The sequence below is a fragment of the Balaenoptera physalus genome, assembly GCF_965194825.1.
Source record: "Balaenoptera physalus genome assembly, chromosome: 9".
NCBI lineage: Eukaryota > Metazoa > Chordata > Mammalia > Artiodactyla > Balaenopteridae > Balaenoptera > Balaenoptera physalus.
Window position 1 is genome coordinate 23,085,269 of NC_138888.1, and position 22,139 is coordinate 23,107,407.

Consider the following 22,139-nt stretch of genomic DNA (forward strand, 5'->3'; position numbering starts at 1 on the left):
CTGACTTCATCCAATTAGCATTCAGTAAATATTTTCTATTATAGATTCGCCTAATATTCTCTGTTCAATGCCTGTTTCAACAGGCTCTCAGCCTATGTTCGTCTTTGCCTTTAGAGGCACAATACACCTTTACCTGGCTACTTGTTGGAGTAACTCAACACTTCTTTCATCATACACAATCTTTGCAGGCAACATCTTAACTGCTTTCAACACTCTCCAGGAGCACAAATATGACACTATATTGATATCTTCATCCAAAGAGTTTCATTTGACATACTTATTAAGGGCATACGGATACTTACAAAAGACCTTATAAAAAAGTGGATGGGCCATTGCTCCACAAACAGTGCAAGATCGTACCACCTTGGATAAATTACTGAATATTATTTGGTGAACAAAATTTCCTTCCATCCCTGACATTGTCAAGAAACAGCTATTGACTTGCTCTCAACTTCTTTTAGGCCTTTTTGGGCTCTGAGATGACATATTCCGTGTTTACAAATTTTACTTAAGCCCATCAATGTTCTTACTTGCAAGTCAGCCCATCTTGAATGGATCATCCTCCACCCAAGACTCTAGAATCTTCCTAAATTGCCATACAAAAGACACTCCCATTAGTTCTCCTGAGACTCCTTCACTGTAGAGGCTTTACCAATCTCCTCTCACGCTTTCTGAAATCTCTAGACCACCCATGATGGCCATACAGTGTTCTTAGGTTTCTGATGCAAGAAACTGCCCTCCTCAGCCCCACCCTGTATGCCATTAGAGCTGTAATTGTTAAACATGTACTGGGATCTCCTGGAAATAGAAGCTTTCACAAGTTTTCAGTCTGTGGCCTTCTGCATTCAGCTGCCAATTATGTTTTAGGTCACGGAAGCAGCACCCACCAAGCTCAGCACAGCTACTGAGGCTTCCTTGCTATAGGATGGAGTCAAACCTGGATCCTCTGGCATATCTCACCTGCAGAAGGAGGTGACCTCCCCTTTGCTTAGTTCCTTGCCAGATATTGTAGTACTGGAGGAGGTCAACTCTCCACTAGGTTCCCTGGCTACTTGGAGAGCCTCTTGAGATGAATTGAGTAGTAACAAAAGGAGTTTAGTTTGTGGACTTTACCAATGGCATTGACGCCATCATACATGATGGAGCTTAGTAGAATGTTGCTGCTTTCCATCGCTTAACTAGATGTCCTGATAAAGGACAAGATCCAGAGTCAGCACAATTGCTCAAACTTCAGGCAGCAATCTTAGCAGTGGATCATTTTGCCAAAAAATGGATTTATCTGCACATTTTAACCAACTATTGGCCATTGCCTAAGATTTGCACATTTGGGCAAAAGAACTCTGTGAATCTTTTTCCTCGAAAATACCCAAAATATAAATCAAGATAACACGTTTCTACATATACCAAGGGCACAATACTAGGCCTCGCCGTGACACTTCTCCTACCCTTTGGAGGATTTCCAGACGTTACTGATAGTAACCAAGGTAATCATTTCATTTCTCAGAAAACAAGATGCTGGGATCTTGCAGAAAGCATTCAATGGAAAGTTTGTGTCTCCAGTCTCAGGCAGCTGGTTTAATTGAGAAGCAATTAAATGGGCTCCTCAAAGAACTCTTATTTAAGTTACAAAATAACAAATTGACCCCCCTGCTGGTGTCACTATTGCCACAGGTATTTATTAATATAATTCATGCCCTCTGGTGACTTGCATTCCCTACCCGAATATCACACAGTTCCCTCAATTGCCTTTATTGTCTATAAAGGGCTACATCTCTAAAGTTCATGTTTTTGATGACCATCTCACCATGTTGCCTCCTTCCTCCTGGTTAAGTGCCTAATTCACTTCTTAAGAAGGCAATTCTCCTGCTCCCTAAAAGTCTCAGTTATTACTAAGGTTTAAATTGATGTCAAGACATCACATGTCAGTTTGCTATGAGGCCTGAAATTAAGTTTCAGTATTAAGTGCTGTCTTGTTATCTGATAAAATCAGATGGTCTAACTTCAGGTCACTCTACGTACTTTGCTCCCATGTGTAAGATCTTTCAGCTAAATGTTTCCTTATTATTGGGACTGGGCATAGTGCCTGCTTATCTCTGAGTGGCAGACTTCAGTTCCTTGCCAGTCCATGGAATTATTCAAACAAGCCAACATGTCTTCCTGTGGTAACCAGGGGTCACCTCATACTCTTGTTACTACAAAGCCTGCTTCCCATAATTTCTCTTGTTCACTCTGTTCCCAAGTGCAATCCTTATGTGGCCCTACATTGTGTGGTGTGTTCCACCCCTTGGTTGTGAGTATATGTGACTAAAATATTGTTGATCTCATCTGTCTAGGGTTGGGTGTCATGTGCTTGGCCATCCCCATAACTGTAGGATGGGAAAACCTCCCTCACCAATGGGGTAAAGAGTAGGAAATCAAAACAGGGTCTACGAACTGCATTCCCTCCTCTCCCCTTCTTTCTGTGTGAAGAAATGTGTTTTTGGCCCACCTAAAGTGTTCTGGGTAGAATTGTGTCCACCTCCCAAAAAGATATGTTGAAGCCCTAACTCCTACTACATCAGAATGCAATCTTATCTAGAAATAGGGTCGTTGAACATATAATTACTTAAGAGGAGGTCATACTGGTATAGGGTGGGCTGCTAACCCAATATGTCTGGTATCCTTATAAGAAGATGAACATCTGAAGACCCAGAGATACATAGGGAGAATGCCATGTGACAGTGAATGTGGAGATTGGAGTTGTGCAAGTTGCAAGCCAAGGGATGCCAAAGACAGTGGACAGACGAGCAGAAGCTACGAAGAAGCAAGGAAGCATTCCTCTCCCCTACAGTTTTAGGGGGAGTATGATCCTGCCAACACCTTGATTTTGGACTTCTAGCCTCCAGAACTGTGAGACAATAAATTTCTCTTGTTTTAAGCCACCCAGTGTGTGCTGTTTTGTTATGTCATCCCTAAAAAATGAATATACTGGGTTTCGCTATTAATCTGGTGCCCTGTGGGCATTTTCTAACAGATCTTCAAAAGTATTTCTTGGATTAATATGGTTAACTGCTTAATATGTCCTAGTTTACTCTATAATATAGGTGTTTTATTCATTTCATGTATACTGTTTTATACTTATTTTGAGCTTGGTAGATGTTTGAGGCATTTTACTTTTTGCCCGAGAGTATTATTTTATTAAATTACATCATCTGCAATGTACAACTTCCTCAATTCTGACTTTTTAAAATGAGTTAATTTTTTGTTTGTGTCATTTGTTTTTAATAATCTCTTTTCAAGGATTCTGACTCTCGCATATCATATATTTTATTGCCTTGTCATAAATAAAAAATAGCATAAATTCTTGAACCTCTGAAACTTCCTCTCAGAGATATGTACCTTTTTTTCTTTTTTTCCTGGCATTTATTATTATGAATAAATCTAAGGTCAACAGATTTGTGTGTAACCATGAATCTTCCCTGAATTGATGCTTATAAACATGCAAGATTAGGAATTTAGTTAATGCAGAAAATGATTACTTATGTTACTATTATTATTCTCTATGAATTTATTTTATTCATCAGAAATACCAATAATTCATAATTCGAATTCATATTACCTCTCCTACATTTGAATAAGTTTCTTCACGTTTTTGACCTTGTCTTTGTAATCTGAAGGCCTTCCTGATTTTGGCCTTTTACATTATAATGGTAATTTTAAAAATGATGATTATATATTTTTGAATCTAATATGACTTGAAGAATCTCATTGTTTTCCTTTCTTTATTTTCATTGCTTGAGTCTTGAAACGTCCCTATTTTTGCCTACCGCTTCTCATCAGCTCTCTTTTTATCTTTGTTTGAATGGCTTTATTATTGTGTTCTAGTCTTTCACCATTGGTTTTATAGATTTCATGCTTTCTTGAATTCTGTTGTGAATTAGAACAAATACTTCCTAAATATGTCTGTCGTACTTTTTCTGAAACCACATTTTTCCTACCATCACCAAGGCCGTGTTCTTATTATTTTAAAAATATTTATTTATCCTTGAATAATAAGATGTTTGCTCAGTCCTGATATGTGTTTTCATCTCTTCAATGCTACATATTGTTCTTGATATTTTAGAATACTCCAGGGAACTTTTATTCATGTGGAAAGGAATATTCAACACATTTTTATTGGTGATTTGTTTAATACTCCACTTATGAGGTATCATTAGTTTTTTTTTTTTTTGGCCACACCTTGCAGCTTGCAGGATCTTAGTTCTCCAACCAGGGCTGAACCTGGGCCCTCAGCAGGGAAAGCACGGAGTCCTAACTACTGGACCGCCAGGGAATTCCCTAGATATCATTCTATCGAAACTTTTTTCTAAAATGTAATACTAATCACAGAGCTGGAACTATAATACCTTCAACTTTTTATAAATGAATTATCTCAAATATTGAAACATTGATCAAAAATTCATTTAATATAATTCTTCCAAAATCTGATAAAACCATAAGTTTTAATGCCAAACCATAATTTTTCATATTCAAATATTTTAAATATTACAAAATATTGTAAAATATGCAAATGAATACGTTGATAACAAAATGTTACTTTATTTATACATATTGTTTTTTAAATACAAATATCATATGTTTAATTCATTTTTTGAAATTAGATTTATACTGTTTATAATACTCTTTCTGGGATTAAAGAAAGAAAACACTGTTTTAGAATATTAGAATTTGCAGATTTTGTTTCGAGACATAAGACTTGATAATACTGTCTATGTGATTCAAACCAGAGACAACAGACGGCATCTTTTCATGTATTATGTTAATATTATACCCTTTACCTTGATTTAATTTCTTAAATCTAGTTTTTTAAGTCTGCTTTGGCCAGAGTAAAACTTAGCGCATCGTCATGTTATTATCACATATTGACCTGTCCTGTTAGCATTTTGAAATCCCACGTAATGAGGAGATACATTGATTGACACTAAAGTATTTTTGTTTTACTATCAAGAGAGGGCATGCATAACTACAATCCCAGTCTGCTCAGGCTATCACAGTTCTTCCTGCCATTGCTTCATATCCGCATATACAAAGCCCACATCCATCCATTTCAGCCCCTACCTATATTGCATTTCTAAAAATTTTATCTCCAAAATATACAATATATAGCCATGCTCTGACTCCAAAAAATTAGTAAATGCCATTCTCTGTGTTTAATTATGGTATAAAGAAACTGCACAAACCAGAATATTAGACCTATAGCCTCAAACTGTGCAAAAGTATGGGATTTATTTATTTATTTATTTTTTGCATTATGGTGGCTTATTTTGAAATCGTATTTAAGAACAAGTACTGATTAAGGCTCTAAGACCCTTAGTTCATAATAAATATGTGAGCTAATTGAAATGAGTAATTTCTGCAAAAATATTGTGTTGCTATAATGTAAAAATACTTTCCTTATACCTGTTGGGGATATTCATGGAAATACAGTGATAATATAAGCTAAGTGCTGCTAATTAACTACATGTTATTCACATCTGGGGTATTGCGTATTAATAAAGGTGAAAAAGCCAATATTTCATTTCTGGATATTTTCCTGACTAGATGAGTCAGAGACTTCTAGAATTCCCATATTGGAAATCACTTTTCTTGATGAATGCCAAAATACTAAGATACTCCCCTTCTCATTAGTGGACTGCTTTTCTCTCAAAAGAAAGTCTAGAGGGGCACTATTTACCTTCTCCATACAGGTTCTCCATTCCAACACAAAGTTATGTTTATATTTATTTTAATTTATTTTGTATTATGTACGGTCAGCAAGAACCATTTGTCAATTCCACTGACTTTCCATCGTCCTTTCAAAGTAATTTAGATATTCTCATTCCTGTATTTGCTAAAGAACATAGCTCAATAAATTTTAGTTAAACAATATCAGCACTTGTCAGAAAAGTTTTAACATTTTTAAATTAAAATTAGATTAGATTAAAATTTATATTTTCTAATGGTTGTCTATTTATATCCCTTAGCTCTATGAAATAATAAACAGGGTTGGCTTTGTCAGTAGTTTCATAATAACAATGGATTAAGTTTATGATTGACCAGGGAGAGTAAATAGCGGATTCTACCGTCTTTAATATGAGTACTCCTAGTGATCATAGAGAGAAATTTTATATTTCTACAAGCTTAAGCTACTTGCCAGAACTGATGATGTGATGTTAACATGCACGTACACACCCATACACATACTTGCACACACAAACACCACACCTTTATAACATTTGCCTTCAAAATAGCATACAATTCAGTAATACTTTTGTTTAATATTAATTAGCACATAGTCATTCTTTGGTTTTTTAAAAGAAAAAAATTCTACTTTGTGCAAATGAATTTCACTTGCACTGCTATGTCAGTATATATGGAAGAATAAACAAGCAAACAAAATAGGGAAAAAAACACAACTGTCAAAACCAGCTGTTCAGCCAACATATTCTGGCAAATCTGAAGAATATTTATAGTTTCTTTATTAATAGATCCAGGTCAGAAGTAACGTAGATATCTGAGGGATTTCATTTGGTTGTGACTGTGCTCAAACTGCTTAGTACTTTATAGACATTCTGCTAGGAAAATATTTACGTTTTCAGAAGCTTCCTAGGGAAATTTTTACACATTTACTTTTCCTTTTGTTAGCAGATTCTCATCTGTCTATAGTCGGACTTCAGTGAATAAATGATAACATTATTTCATGCCTAATAGAATTCACAAAAGATTTAGGGATTCTTTATAAACCTTACTTTATTTCAAAACAAGTGTTTCAGTTGAGTAAGTCTTTAGAAAATTGCACTACAAATGTATTTGTTAGTTATATTGTCATCCATTAGTCTATAAATATTAAAAATAAAGTCAACTGCAAAGACTCTTGAATAATAATATATTTGGGTAAGGTTGACTTGTTTTAACTGATTTTTTTCCATATGAAAAGGAAAAGCATTTTCAGCAAAACAGCCAGACACAAGATGTTCCTCCAGTGCTGGCTAATCATTCAATCGAGTAGCAGAAATTGCATGGACCATCAGAGGTTCTTTTTATATCTGAGAAAGTGAAATATATAAACTAAGATGAATTTTCAAGATGAACAAACACGAAGGGCACATCACCTATCAGAGAATTTCAAAACTGAATTGGCTGAGAAAATAGCTGCTGCTTATTTGTAGTCCATTTTATTTTTCATCTAGAAACATCTCCACATGGAAGTCAGGTAAAGGGAAGATTCAGGGATTTATTTTTACTTTGCTGTCAGATTTCTTCAATGCCAGATTTTATTTTATTTTTTAAATTAATTTTTATTGAGTATAGTTGATTTACAATGTTGTGTTAGTTTTTGCTGTACAGCAAAGTGAATCAATTATACATACACATATATCTACTCTTTTTAAGATTCTTTTCCCATATAGGTCATTACAGAGTATTGAGTAGTGTTCCCTGTGCTATACAGTAGGTTCTTATTAGTTACCTATTTTATATATAATAGTGTATATATGTCAATCCCAATCTCCCAATTTATCCCTCCCCTCCATTCCCCCCTTGGTAACTGTAAGTTTGTTATCTACATCTGTGACTCTATTTCTGTTTCGTAAATAAGTTCATTTGTACCATTTTTTTAGATTCCGCATACAAATGATATCATGTTATATTTGCCTTTCTCTGTCTGACAAATATTATAGCAAACATAAACAAGGTAAGTAAAATTTCTATCTACTGTGTGTAGTAATAGTGTTGGCTGTTAATGATTTTTTTTATACAGAAGCCACTCAATTTGTTTTAGAATAAACTGCTTATAATGACATTCAGGATATTAATTAAAAAAATTCTCACAATGTATTTTGAGTACTCTGTCTTTGTTGCTACAAGGGAAAGGAGGCTTTAGAATGCACTTTGCAGAAACTGAAGCAGTTGGATTCCTCTGATATTGAGGAAAGAAGAAAGCAAGATAAATAAAGAAAAAAAATCCAATAACAACATACTGACATGAAGAGTTATTAAAATGTAGAATCTCAAATCAGGCTTTCCATAGTGCTGTTTACTGTTATCCCCTGTGGTTTGACTAAAATATAAAAAGTTGAAAAAAGGAAGAAATGTGACCCAGGCTGTGCATTTTATTTTATTGACTCCATTAAGACATTGACATTATATCATTTTCTAAAAACATAGTTTAATAAATGTTTCTAAAATTTTAGTTTAAATTTAAAAATTCTTAAAATTAAAAATACTATTAAACTATCTATGTCTTTATATTTAAAGTGAGTTTCTTTTAGAGAACGTATAGTTTGGTCTCACAGTCCTAATCTTTTAAGTGATATCTTTGTATCATTCACATTTCAAGTGATTATTTATATGGTTGGATTAAAATCATATTGCTTGCTGGTTTTTGTTGTTGTTGTTGTTGTTCCATTTGCTCCAATTTTTTTTTTCCTGGACTTTTCCTATAAGTAGAATCATACAATATATGTACATTTCTGACTGGTTTCTTTCAACTAATATAATGGTATCAGGTTCATCCATACTGTAGCATGTATAAGTACTTCATTCCTTATTATTGCTGAATATTATTCAATGTTATGGGTATATTTTATTTATCTATTCATAAGTTGATGGATATTTGGCTTGTTTACACATTTATGGTATTATGCAGAATGCTACTGTGAATATTTACGTATTTTTACACGGGCATATGTTTTCTATTCTCTTGGAATAGCATTGCTGGTTGTATGGTAACTCTATATTTAACTTTTTGAGGAACTTCCAAGTTATTTTCCAAAGGAGCTGAACCATTTTATATACTCAGCAGCAATTTATGAGGACTCCAATTTCTCTACATCTTCACCAACACTTGTTATTGCTCATCTTTATTTTATTATAACCATTCTAGTGAGTGTGAAATGGTATCTCATTGTGGTTTTTGATTTACGCTTCTCTAATGTCTAATGATGCTGAGCATCTTGTGCTTATTGGCTGTTTGTATATCTTCTTTCAAGAAATCTCTATCCAAATCTATTGCTCATTTTAAATTAGTTTATTTGTCTGATTATTGTTGAATTGTAAGAGTTCTTTATGCTGGAAGCAAGTCCCTTATATATATCATTGGAAAATATCTTCTTTCAAGTATTGGGGTGTTTTTTCACTTTATTGTATTTATAGAAGTTTTAAAATTTGATGAAGTCCAATTTATCTCTTCTTTTCCCTTTTGTCACTTGTGGTTTTGGTTTCATATATAATATTAGCCATTGCCTAATCCAAGGCCATTGAGATTTACTCTTTTGTTTTCTTCTGAGAATTTTCTAGTTTTAGCTCTTACATTTAGGTCTCATTAAGCTAATTTTTGTGTATAGTATGAGGTATAAGACGTGAGGTCTTTGCATGTGGATATTGTGTTGTCTGAGCACCATTTGTTGAAAATATTATTTTTCCCCATTGAATTATCTTGGCACCTTTGTCAAAATTTAATTGACCATGAATGTAAGGGTTTTTTTTATAGACCTTAAAATCTTTTTCATTGATCTTATGTCTACTCTTATGTCAGTACCACACTCCCATAATTACTGTAGCTTTGTAGTAACATGTACTGTTCTTCTTTTCTCCTCCTCCTCCTCCTCTCCCTCCTCCCCTGCCTCTCCTTCTTCGGCTTTCAGTTAGGATATTTTTCGTGGGAAAAATCTGCTTATAGCTCAGACAGTCATCTCTCAACTCAGCCACCTGTCTGATGGCTCTACTTTATGAGTAATAGAATGGCATAAATTATTTTGATTCTTTTTTTTTTTTTTTTTTTTTTTTGTGGAGCACGGGCTGTAGAGCACACGGGCTTTAGTAGATGTGGCACGTGGGCTCAGTAGTTGTGGCTCACGGTCTCAGATGCTCCGCAGTATATGGAATCCTCCCGGACCAGGGCCCGAACCCATGTCCCCTGCATTGGCAGGCGGATTCCCAACCACTGCGCCACCAGGGAAGCCCTGATTCTTTTTTTCCTTTATTCTTTAGGCATACCAAGTCTAATTTTGTGACCTTCATTCAACAACTTTGCAGGATATTTAGTTATTTAATTTTGCTGTTAAGATTACTTTTAGCTAGTTCTAAGTGTGTGGAAATTTTATATTAAAATAATTTAATATTTAAAATTTGTGCATATGTTATATAAGACTTTGGTTTTTAAAATGTACTTTTATCTTATAAACATGATTTAATAATTAAATTCAAATTAATTTTATGGCTTTATGAATGATACTAACTCTTACTGATATTAATTCAACTAGAGAATGAACAGCATAGAAATGAACACACTATAAGTTACAAAAATGAACATTATCGTCTATTATGCAGCAGGAGAGGAACAACTGCTTATTGATTAGAAGAGCTCTTTCTGGAATACACATATCAGTTATGAAAGCTGCTTACCTTGTAACTGTATATCCATCAATCCATTCATTCAAATCAATAAGCAAGCACTGACTGGTCATTGTTCTAGACATGGGATATATATCCAATATTTCTGGCTAGAAAGTATTTATAGTATGATATAGACATAAACAATTAAACAGGAGCTGTTCATGGTGACAAGTACTAAGAGATAGGCAAACAGAGAGAAGAGGCTCTTATACCAGATTTGAGAGTCATTAAAGGCTAGAAGAAGTAAAGTTTAAGTTAACGCATGAAAGATAAGTAGGGCTAACATGATGAAACCTGGTGACTATTACTGCTGCCAAGTGAACTTTACATTTTCTGTCTTGCTTCACTAAAAATAATTTGTTTCTAATTATATTTTAATACTACCCCCAAACACAGAAGTATTTGTGAAACTACAAGTTATGAAAAAAGTAAAGACGTTAAGCTGAAGACATTTTAAATATTAAGCCCATGTTATTAACTGTGGATATGTGTTGAAGAGAACAATAAAGAATCAAGCTGTAAGATCTCTGTTTGGTGCCACTGCCTTAAACAATGTTGAAGAGTCATTCTTGTAAAAGATCAATGTTGCTATATCATATTATGCTCAAAGCCTGGGATACCTTTAGGGAGGAGTGGAATTCAATGGTTGCTACTCCAGTCACCTGCCCAGTCACTCAGTGGTTTGAGGAAGAGCTGAGTGTGGTCATAGGTCTACAGACCCTCTCTTCTAAATCGGGGGACATACAGCACATATTCACAGCAGTTCTTCTGCTCGCAGACCTCGTAACCTCTCATTGTGAAAATTTCTTAGTCTAACTGCAATCTTACAGTCCGACTTAACTGAACACTTCCCTTCATTGTTTGAGAGCAGAATCTGATACATATTTCTTAGAAGAAAATTATTACCATAAAAATCTGATATTTTTATTAAAAAATTGACACCCAGAAGAAAACTCATCATTCTTTCCTCCCAATAACAGCATTTTTGTTATACAAAATGAGGTTGCATTGTCATTAGGAGGAAAACAGTATCATAGCACTTGCTACTGTGTTTATTCCACTATAAGCACAACTACTAGAGAAAAATCAACTACTTTTAGGCAAGAAAAATACTATGCTTGAAAATAAATTTGTGTACAGATTCTGAGTTAAATATTATGTTTCAGTGAGATTAGCAAGCACCAAATAGCAACAATGAAGAAAAAGCCACTGAAATTCTTAAGAGCAAATAATCTGCCATTCTCTGGCTTCTGTATCTGAATCTTATCTGCTCAAGCTATCAGGAAGAAGCTGTCAATCAGCTCTATTGCTGAAATGAAGGAGTAGATGGTACAGTTTAATTTCATTATGGAAATTGATTTGCATCCTTTATATTTCTTGATTGAAATCTTTCCAGGTAATGGCATTGAAGAAGACTCATAAAACTGCCATGACTGGGGTAATGACTATTATTATGATCAAATTTAAAAAAAAAAACTTCCCTAGAATATGGGAACTATGAATAATTCATATAAACTGTTGCTTAAAATGTGATAGAGAGGAAAAGACTTGTAGAAAAAAATCTTAATGTATCCAGACAGGGATGATAACTGGTTTTTGCAAATAATGAATACTTCATGTACAAACAAAGACTAACAAGGCTAGAGGAGAGGACTCCACACAGAGGAAATAATTCCATGTATCTGATTTTTGCGAGATAAGAAGGATGGATGGATTTTTTTAAAAGAACTGTCACAAAAAGCATATTCTAAAAATTAGATTTTGGATCATCACAATGCTTCTTTTAAATAAGCAATGACTTGAGGAATATTTAAGATAAGTCTGTTTTCATATGTTTGTGAATGATCTATGCAAAAATGAACATTGATCCCAGTGCTCAAATTTAGCATTTTCCTGTATATTATTATTTAACAGTCACAGTGGCCTAGAAATCCAAGTTAACCCTAAAGAATTTGCATAAAATCAATATCAAAACAATATTTGTTTCAAAAAAGAAGTTTAAAAATGGTTGTTTGTACTTGTTTTATATATAGAATTTTTACATGCATAAGTATATCTCTAGCTATAATCAATTTTTTTAATTTGAGTTTTGTTTCAGCTTACTTTTATTTCTTTTAACTCTGTTAATTTCTCTGCTTCCTGCTTTTATTGGCTACCATCTGGTGGAAAAAATTGTAATAGCAGAGCAAGGTTAAAAGATATGTAATAAGACAAAGGTTTTAATTGTAAATATGATTGCCACATAATACTGCTGACATGGGTAGCAAGCTTGATAATACAATTTTGTTCTTATCATACTCAGTTCCATTATGATTATGACTATTCAACTCTTAAATAATTTGGAAATTTATATTTTATGGTTTATGTATAAAATAACTATCATATTTTAATGAGTTCCATGAAGGTAGGGACCAATTTGTTGTGATTATTGCAATGTAACCAGGAAGTCCTTGTTGACCTTGACAGACTTATTTTCCACGTATTATTTCAGCATAATTATTATTAGTGCCCACTTTCACTCTCAAACTATACTGCTTTAGAAAATAAAATACATCATTATTCTGTTTATAATCAGCAATTAGCGTGGTACCTGTGGATACACTGTGCATTAAATATTTTTAATTTTTTCAGTATTTAAGGGTTTTTTTCTACTTATGTTAGATAATTTAGGCATGGATTCTCTTATTTTAGAATTTCTTCATGAAGACAACATTAAGAAATTAAACCTTCAATTTTGAATAAAAAATGTAATAGTTGACTTCATGTCTTATTATTTTAGAAGTATATTGCATAGACTATAGCTTATAAAACCTACAAGTTTTTCTTAAGTGGTTAATAATACAATGTGGAATACAAACATGTGTTCTTTGTTGATTACCTCATGATGTCTCAATAGTCATCTCCCTGCACTTGTTAGTAAATGTGCTGAGAGAATGATTTGACAGATACAATGCATTGTGAAATACATCTTACCAGTTGAAGGAAAAAATTGATATAGTTACATTCACATGTATGCAGATAAGCTGTGTATATCACCTGGCAGAATAATTACATTGTCATTTTATTAACTAATACATTCTCACTATTTTGCACAGAGCATTCCTAAAGATTAATCTCTTAAAGGGTTTAAAATCTCAAAATTTATTTTTATTTATACTCTAAGTTATAAATTTTAATCTTTAAAAATTCCAAATATGTTATATTTCTATGTAATTTTTTTGTTAACATATTTTAATGACCCCAGAAATCACATAGTCAACCTTCTTGATTAAAAGCAGCAGAGGTTATATTCTAATCTGATGCATGCTTATTCCTTTATAAGTTACAGTAATTATCTTCAAAATACTTTAATGTGACAACAGAAATTAACACAGTGTTAAAATTTGTTGCAACTAAGTGAATTAACTATACCTAAGTCATAAATTTGTTGTTCAAACTGGGTTAATCATTTTCCATTTCTCTTTAAGTAATTTGTTACCCTGGCTATTAAAAAAGAAATTTTACAAGACAACTGGAGAAATCAGAAAACTCATTGGATAGCTGATGATAATAAGGAACTTTTTATGATAGTTGATGATATTATGATCATGTTTTTGAAAGATTGCTTATTTTTAGAGGAACATATAAAATATATAAGGAAGAATGAAATAATCTCTTGGTTTAGCTCCTTAAATAATGTGAAATGGGGTTAATTAGTGGGGATAAAGATAAAATAAAATTGGTCATAAATTTTTATTCATTGAAGTTGAATGATGGGTACAGGGTTACACTACTATTCTCTCTCTCGCTCTATGTATGTGTGTGTGTGTGTATATATATATATATATATATATATATATACACACACACACATATATATGTATGTATATTCATATTTGTATATATACAATTATATATATAATTATATGTCTTTCATGGATATTTTTAATGTACTCACACTTCTTTTAGCTTTTCTCCTGAATGATAAATGATTTTCTTTCATGTAAAATATCTTAGGCTTACAGTAGGCTTAGTAATATTCTGTATTGAGATAAGGATGCTTCTTTCTTTGAGTTATAATATTTTTATGTTTCAGTGTTATTTATTCACATACATGAAAAGAAGGAATTTAAAAAGTGCATTTTGTGTAAAATAATGACTTATATAATTTTGTTCTAATGGTTTATGGATGAAACCTTTGAATGACAAAATATTTCCTTGACTAGATCATGTATATTTACACAGAAAACTCTGCTTAGTTGTTTCAAGTATTACCTCTAAAATATATCCTGTATCTATTCATTTCAATATTGTATATACTGTTTTGGTTCAAGTTTAAAAAGAAATGATGAATTAGATAAAATATAGAGTGATAATGAAAGTTGTGGTAAACATGGTTTTGATTAGGCTCACTTTTAAACTTTAGCAGTTTAATCATTTATGTATAAAGTGTGTGTTGCATTAAACATCCTTGCTATAATCAGTTTCTATGACAACCAAGAAGCTGGCAGATTATATTGATTCATGAAGGATGGTTTCCAAGGTTGTAACCAATTTATTAGACGTAATTATTGTATTAGAATGACTGGCAATGATAACTCTAATATAAGTGGTAACATTTCACTATTTAAATTATTCTTACACTTCATGGGATACTTATATGCTTAAAAAATCCTTATGCTAATAATTGGAGAAGGCAAAATTGAAGAGCGACTCTAAAGTACATGTTAAGCTAATGAAACTAGAAAAATATAACAATTATGATTTAAGTTTAAAGAACCAGATTGGTTTTTATTTGATATTAGGAGGGTAGAAATAAATATTTACCCATGAATCTATATTGAAAAATCATCTCAGAACCTTTCAAATGACGATAAATCTTAAAATCAATAAGCCGTGTGTCTTATTTCAGGCTGCTATAACAAAATACCACATACATTATTTCTCACAGTTTTAGAGGCTGGAAGTCTGAGATTAGGGCCCCAGCACAGTTGGCTGAAGACCTTCTTCCAGGTAAGGAGGGGTGAGCTAACTCTGTGGCGTCTTTTTTATAAGAGTACTAACCCCATTCACAAGGGCTATTCCTTTATGACCTCAGCAATTCATAAAGGCCCTACCTCCTACTACCATCACATTGTGTACTAAGAGTTCAACATACAGATTTCAAGGGGGACACAAACATTCAGCCCACAGCAACATGTTACCATAATCTTTATCATTTCCTCAAAACAAGTTTCCTTTCTGTCCTAAATTGCTTTTCACTTAAAATTTTTTTTTTGGAAGTTACAAGGAAATGATGGAATTATGGTTCTTTACCCATTGTATACAAGGGCTCTAAAAATACCTAAGTAGTTTCCTTTTTCGGAGGTTATGGATTGGGTTTGAGGAACTTTTCACTGCCTGTATAAATTGCAAAATAAAATAGTAGTATAGACCTTTGGCTCTCAGAGCAGCACCATGGTCATTGGCAAGAACAAGCATCTTACAAAAAGGCAGCAAAGAAGGAGCCAAGAAGAAAGTAGTTGATCCATTTTCTAAAACATACTGATATGATGTAAAAGCACTAATTACCTATGTTCAATGTGAGTAATGTTGGAAAAACTTTAGTCTCAAGGACTCAAGGAACCAAAATTGCATCTGATGACCTCAAGGGTAGTGTTTTTGAAGTGAACCTTGCTGAGTTTCAGAATGATGAATCTGCACCTAGAAAATTCAGGCTAATTACCGAGGATATTCTGGGCAAAAACTGCCTGACCAACTTCTATGACATGAATCTTACCAGTGACAAAATGTTCTCTATGATCTAAAAATGGCAGACCATGATTGAAGTTTATATTGAGATCAAGAGTACTGATGGTTATTTAATTCATCTTGTCTCTGTTGGTTTTACTAAAAAAACATGTAACAACCAGATTCAGAAAACGTCTTAAGCTCAGGACCACAGGTCCCCAAAATCCGGAAGAAGATTATGGAAATCATGACCCAAAAGTTGTAGACAAATGACTTGAAAGAAATCATTCCCTACAGGGAATGCGGTTACTAACAGGCCGCAGACTGGTACCAGTCCACAGCGGGGGGGCGGGGGGGCGGTGTTGATGACCTCTGCTTTAGTTCGTGCTCTTTACCATACAATTTAGAATCATATTGTCAAGAAATTCCTCCCTACCTAGTGAGACTTTCTCCTATATTGACCCCTAAAAATTCTACAGCTTTTCCTTTTACATGTTTAAACTACCTCTAATTTTTTATATATGGTGAGAAAGTAAATAATTTGTTTTCTTGCAGTTCAAATGTGTGTGTATATGTGCCCATGTGCTTTGTGTGTGTGCATACATATTTTGGGGGCTTCTTTATGTTCTAATTGTCAATAAGGCTATGCTATTCTTTAGGTCAGTGGTCCCCAACTGTTTGGCACCAGGGACCAGTTTCGTGGAAGACAGTTTTTCCACGGACAGGGGCGGGGGCCGGGGAACGGTTCAGGCGGTAACGCGAGCAATGAGGAGCAATGGGGAGCAGCCTGGGGGTTGGGGACCCCTGCTTTAGGTTGTGCTCTTTCCCATACAATTTAGAATCAGGTTGTCAATTTCCATAAAATATCTTTTGAAATTTGCATTAGAATTACATTTATTCCATAGCCCTATTTACATCTTTATGATCCATCTCTACATTTATTTAGTTATTTTAAAATCTTTCAGTCTAATGCTATAAACATTTTACTGAAAGTTCTGTAACAACTTTTGTTGGATTTATTCCTGATCATTTTATAGTTTAAATCCTATTAATGGTACGTAACTGTGAAATTATATTTTATGTTGTTGCTCTTTGTAAAAATGTAGTTGATTTTCATAGAGTGTGATGTCTGCAATCTTAATAAACTTACTGAATTTTGTGTTAGCTGTAGTTTCTTTAGAGTTTTCTAGGTAGACATTTATATGCTCCATAAATAACTTAATAGTGGTGATAGTGAGCTACTTTGCTTTGTTCTTGATCTTGAAGGAAACCATTATAACATTTTATCATTGTATAATATCTGATGTAATTTGTTGGTGAATATCTTTTAATGTTTTAAGAAAATGTCCTTCTGTTCATAGTTAGCTAAGAATTTTTTCCATGAGCTTATGTTGTACTTCTTGGAATACTGATTTTTCTGCCTCTATTGAAATGAATATATGATATTTTCCTTCAATAAGGTGAATTATTTTAACTGTTTCTAATATTTAGTCAATCTTGCATTCCTGGGGTAAACTCCCCTTGATGATGGTAAATTATATTTTTTATATATTCCTGGGTTTGGTTAATAAATATTTGTTTAGGATTTTGTATCCTTGTTTATGAGTAAGATGGGGCTAGTAATTTTTTTCTCATACTGACCTAGCAGATTTTAGTACTAATGTTATATTGACCTTACAAAATTAGCTGATGACTATTTCCTTTCTTTCATTGTCTGGAAAAAAATTAAAATAATGGAATTATTTGCTCCTTTAGGGGTTAATAAAGTTTGCACATAGAACCATCTAAGATTGCTGTTGATCCGTATCAGAAGATTTTAAAACATTTATTTATTTTTGTATGTTGTTATAAGGCTACTCAGGGGTTTTTCGTTCTAGATTCGACTTTTAGAAATTCTGTTATTTCATAGAATTCATTTAATCTCAGTGTTAAATAATTTGGCCACAGTGTTCATAGCCTCTAACAATTTTTAATAACTATAGTATTAGTAATTATTGTTTTTTAAATTCTAATATTGTTATTGTGCCATCTGTTACATTTTCTTAATTTTTCAGAGTTTTCTCAATATTATCAGTTTTCTTTCCAAGGAACAACTTTTGAATTTGTTGATCCTACTTATTGTATCTCTGGTTTCTGTTTTATTCACATTTAAATTTTTTCTCAAGTATTTTCTTCCTTTTCTGCAGATTCAGGTCCTTTCTCATTTTTCTATCTGGGTTGCAGAATTTTTGTTGATGATTTGCAGAAGTTCCTTTTATATCCTAAATATTCCCTTTCTGACTTGGACCAAACAAAAATGTTTTCCCAGTCTTCCATGTATGTTAATTTTGATTTTGGTGTCCTTAATTGAAGAGAAGTTGTTAATTTTGATGTATCACACTAACCATTTTTGTTTTGTTTTATAGTTTGTCTTTTGAAATTTTGTGTGATATTTCTTAGCTATTACCCTTGCTCCCTTTGTCACAAATACAGGCTTCTTCATTTACTTCTATAACTTTTCAAATTTTATTTTGACATGTTTCCTTTAATCTCTTTGGAACTCCTTTGTCTGTAGGTTTAGTTAAAGAACGAGTTTTTACGTTTCCCCATATCGTAAGCCACTTAACATCAACATCTGTGAACAGTATTTCATTTCACCATTCATTTATGCTGCCAGGTTTATCCTATATTAAATCTCTGCTATATGTGAGTCCATCTGTAGCATCTCTAACTCCAATAGCCTATTTTTCTCTTATAGGAAAACAGTGATTTTTATTTCCATGAGTGTGAACTCTGCCTTACTGTTTGATAGGTTAATCAGTCTTTTTACTTTCCAGCTTTAGGTTTACTTAGTTATTTGTATATTCTTACGTATAATTTTTAATGTATCAAATTTCTTTAGAAGTCCAAATGTCTTAAAACACATTTTAAAATATTTGATACTTAACTCAAATATATGTAATTTATATATATATAAAATGAGTATCTGGATCATTTCTGGGTTTGCTGCTATTGTCTCTTTGTTCTCTTGATTGTTAATTATATATAATTACTTTTTGTATATTTATAAATTGAAAGTTTATAAATATTTGTGGTGTATGCTAGGCATTCTGTCAAAAAATAGGATTTCACATATACATATTTTCTCTCACTGTACATATTTTTCTCTTTTTTATACTGTCAGACAACTAAGGTAAGGGAATTATTTATCCTCTCAATCCATTCAGAAATTTATCTTGGTCAGGGCTGGACTGCAGCTTTGGGAAGACTTAGTCGTCTTTTGTTTCACTTTTATTCGCAGATGTGCTTTCTAAATTTTCTAAATTATTGGATTGTGAGCCTCATAGTGTTCTGTCTCTTCAGCTCTGAACATTTGCAAGAGTTTAGAGATTTCTTGCCCAGCTCTTCAGCAACCTGTCCCGTACAGCGTCATAAACAGGCAGATGCCTAAGGCAGGGGACAGTACTACTATGCTTAAGGCTACCTCTTTCTCCACCAGGTCTTTGTTTCCTAAACCAGTCAATTCTACAGGAGATTTTCTTCTGTCTTCTAGAAATTTTCAAATTAACTCTTCAGGCTCTCACACTGTCCACAGAATAGCCAGATAGCAGAATAGCCAATAACCCATCAAACAGTTATCTCATGGGGAAGCATAGTCAGGTGGTTGCAGACCTTCAGGTTATAACGTGTTACTCCATCTGTGCACAGCTGCTAAAAAATAGTTGGTTTCTCTTTCCCAAGCACTCTTACCCCAGTCTTCAGCTAGTATCCAGGATCTGCAAATGCCCCCAGGAGTGAAATGTTTGGAGATAATTTGACCTAAGTGATGAACACACAAATGGACAATGGCAAGACCATATATGAGAGCAGACATGTGACCCACACACTCTGCAGCAAATAGTCCAGAAAGTCAAATCAAAGTCTCTGCAGCAATCAGAACAGTCAGAACTTGGACAGTGACTATGGGCTTTCCTAATTTCTGCCCTCACTTACAACTCAGAGCCACCTGGAGAAAGCCAAATATGCTCCCCAAAACAATCATGTAAAATGCCCCACTTCTAGTTAAGCTACCTCCAGCTTCCCCATGCTAACAGCCTCCGATGAAAGCAAACCGAAACCTTCTCTTTTTTCCACCATAAACCTTTTCTACTACACTGCCTGCCTTTGAGTCTCTGCCAGCTGCTATGATGGTAGCTGTGACTCGCTTCCTATAGCAAGCTCTGAGTAAATAACCTCTGTTCTCATTTGGTTTGCCTTTGTTTATTTCCACATAATTCATCTCAGAAGGGTTCGTCTCTCCCTGGAATTTTAGATTATCTAAATAGTTCATGATATTAATTTATGAGGTTTTGTTTTTAATTTATCTGATTTTTTTTTTCTGGTTTTGGCAGCAGACACAGTGATATGTCATGAACTCCTGCATTTTTGCTAGGAAAAGAGGTCTAGATCAAATGTTCTTTAAAGAATCCTCAAAGTCTGAGACAGTTCAAGTGTTGTAACTGGGCCAGGTGTTTAACTCCATGAAGCCCAGCTACCATCGCACAATGAAAAATTCTCTCACAGACACAGAATGCTGTCCATGCTTCACACCTCCAATTCCTTAACCACAAAGTGTCCTGGGAATTATAATTGGATGGTTTAGAGCAGCGGTTGGCAAATAAGGCCCTTAGGGTAAATCTAGTTAGCTACCTGCTTTTGTAAATAGAGTGTTACAGGAACATAACCACACTTCTTTGTTTATACATTGTCTATAGACTTTGCTTAAGTGCTACAATGGCAGAGTTGAATAGTTGTGACTAAGAGTGTATGGCCCATAAAGCCTAAAATACTTACAGTCTGGCGCTTTACAGGAAAAGTTTGATAACTCCTAGTTTAGTGTATGTTTTTCAAATGTTGTGTTTTTTCAGCTCTACAATTTTTACTGGATTCTTTTTCATAGTTTTAATTTCTCTCCTCATTGAGTTTATGCTTTTCTTTAAACACTTGAACATACAACAGCTCTTTTAAAGTTTTTGACTACTAATTACATCATATCTGTCATTTCTGCTTCTATTTATGTTGACTAAGGTTTCTCCTGGTCATGAATCACATTTTCGTGCCTCTGTAAGTACGGTGATTTTTAATTGGTATCGTGAGAGTTCTACTGATGAAAGTCTGGGTTTTGTTGTCTTTCTTTGATGTGTGTAAGTATTTGGGTTAGTGACCAGTTAGTCAAGCTTTGTTAGAGCACATCTAGATTAGTTATAAATGTAGTTTAATTTTAATAAGGGTAGTTTAATTATGAGATTAGTTAGAACACATCTGAATTAACTGTAAGAAGTGGTTTAATGCTAAAGTGTGGGATTTCTGGGGTCTCTACTGAATGCTCCTGATATTTAACTATGTCTCTCTACTATGCCTGTTTAGAATTTTGATATCTAGCAGCCAGCCCTGTTCAGTTCATGGCTAGTGCCTTTTGTAGTTGTTTTCTATCTAGTAGTTACTCTTTGATCAGCTTCATAGAGTCTCATTCTATCCATGTGCAGTTTAGTATTCAAAAAAGATTCAAAGGAATACTGTGCAAATTTATGGAACTCTTCATCTATGTAGCTTCCTCGTATCTTATACTCTACCTCAAATTTAAAGCTATTGCAGCCCTCCTGAAACCGGATCAACTCAGTAATAATTGCTGTGCTCTGCTTTAGTTATTGCTTCTTGTACTGCAGTCTGGAAAGTGTCTCCAGGCAGAAAGCCAGGGTGATTGTAGGGCTCACCAAGTTTGTTTTCCTTCTCTCAGTCCTATGCTGAAAATAGTTATTTAATATATTTTGGATAGTAATTTAATTATCTACAATAGAATGGGTAGTTTGTTACCACTAACAACATCATGGCTGGTTGAGTATTGATCTACGAGTCCTATTAGAAAAGCAACACAATTAAGTGATAAATTTAACAGGAATGCAAGGTTTTCTGGACTGAATTGTGTCCCCCAAAAGTTCATATGTTGAGTTCCTAAGCCCCAGTATTCAGAACGTGACTATGTTTGGAGACTGGGTCTT

General features: G+C 33.7%; 1 long non-coding RNA gene and 1 pseudogene across 2 annotated transcripts in view; both read left to right on the forward strand.

The window, feature by feature from the left end:
* Positions 1 to 22,139, forward strand: part of LOC309667006 — a 1,642,277-nt gene that overhangs the window by 557,191 nt on the left and 1,062,947 nt on the right. The window lies entirely within an intron of this gene.
* On the forward strand, positions 9,806 to 21,737 carry LOC309666896 (small ribosomal subunit protein eS1 pseudogene; annotated as a pseudogene). The gene has a single exon. The product of its transcript is annotated as a small ribosomal subunit protein eS1 pseudogene (transcript).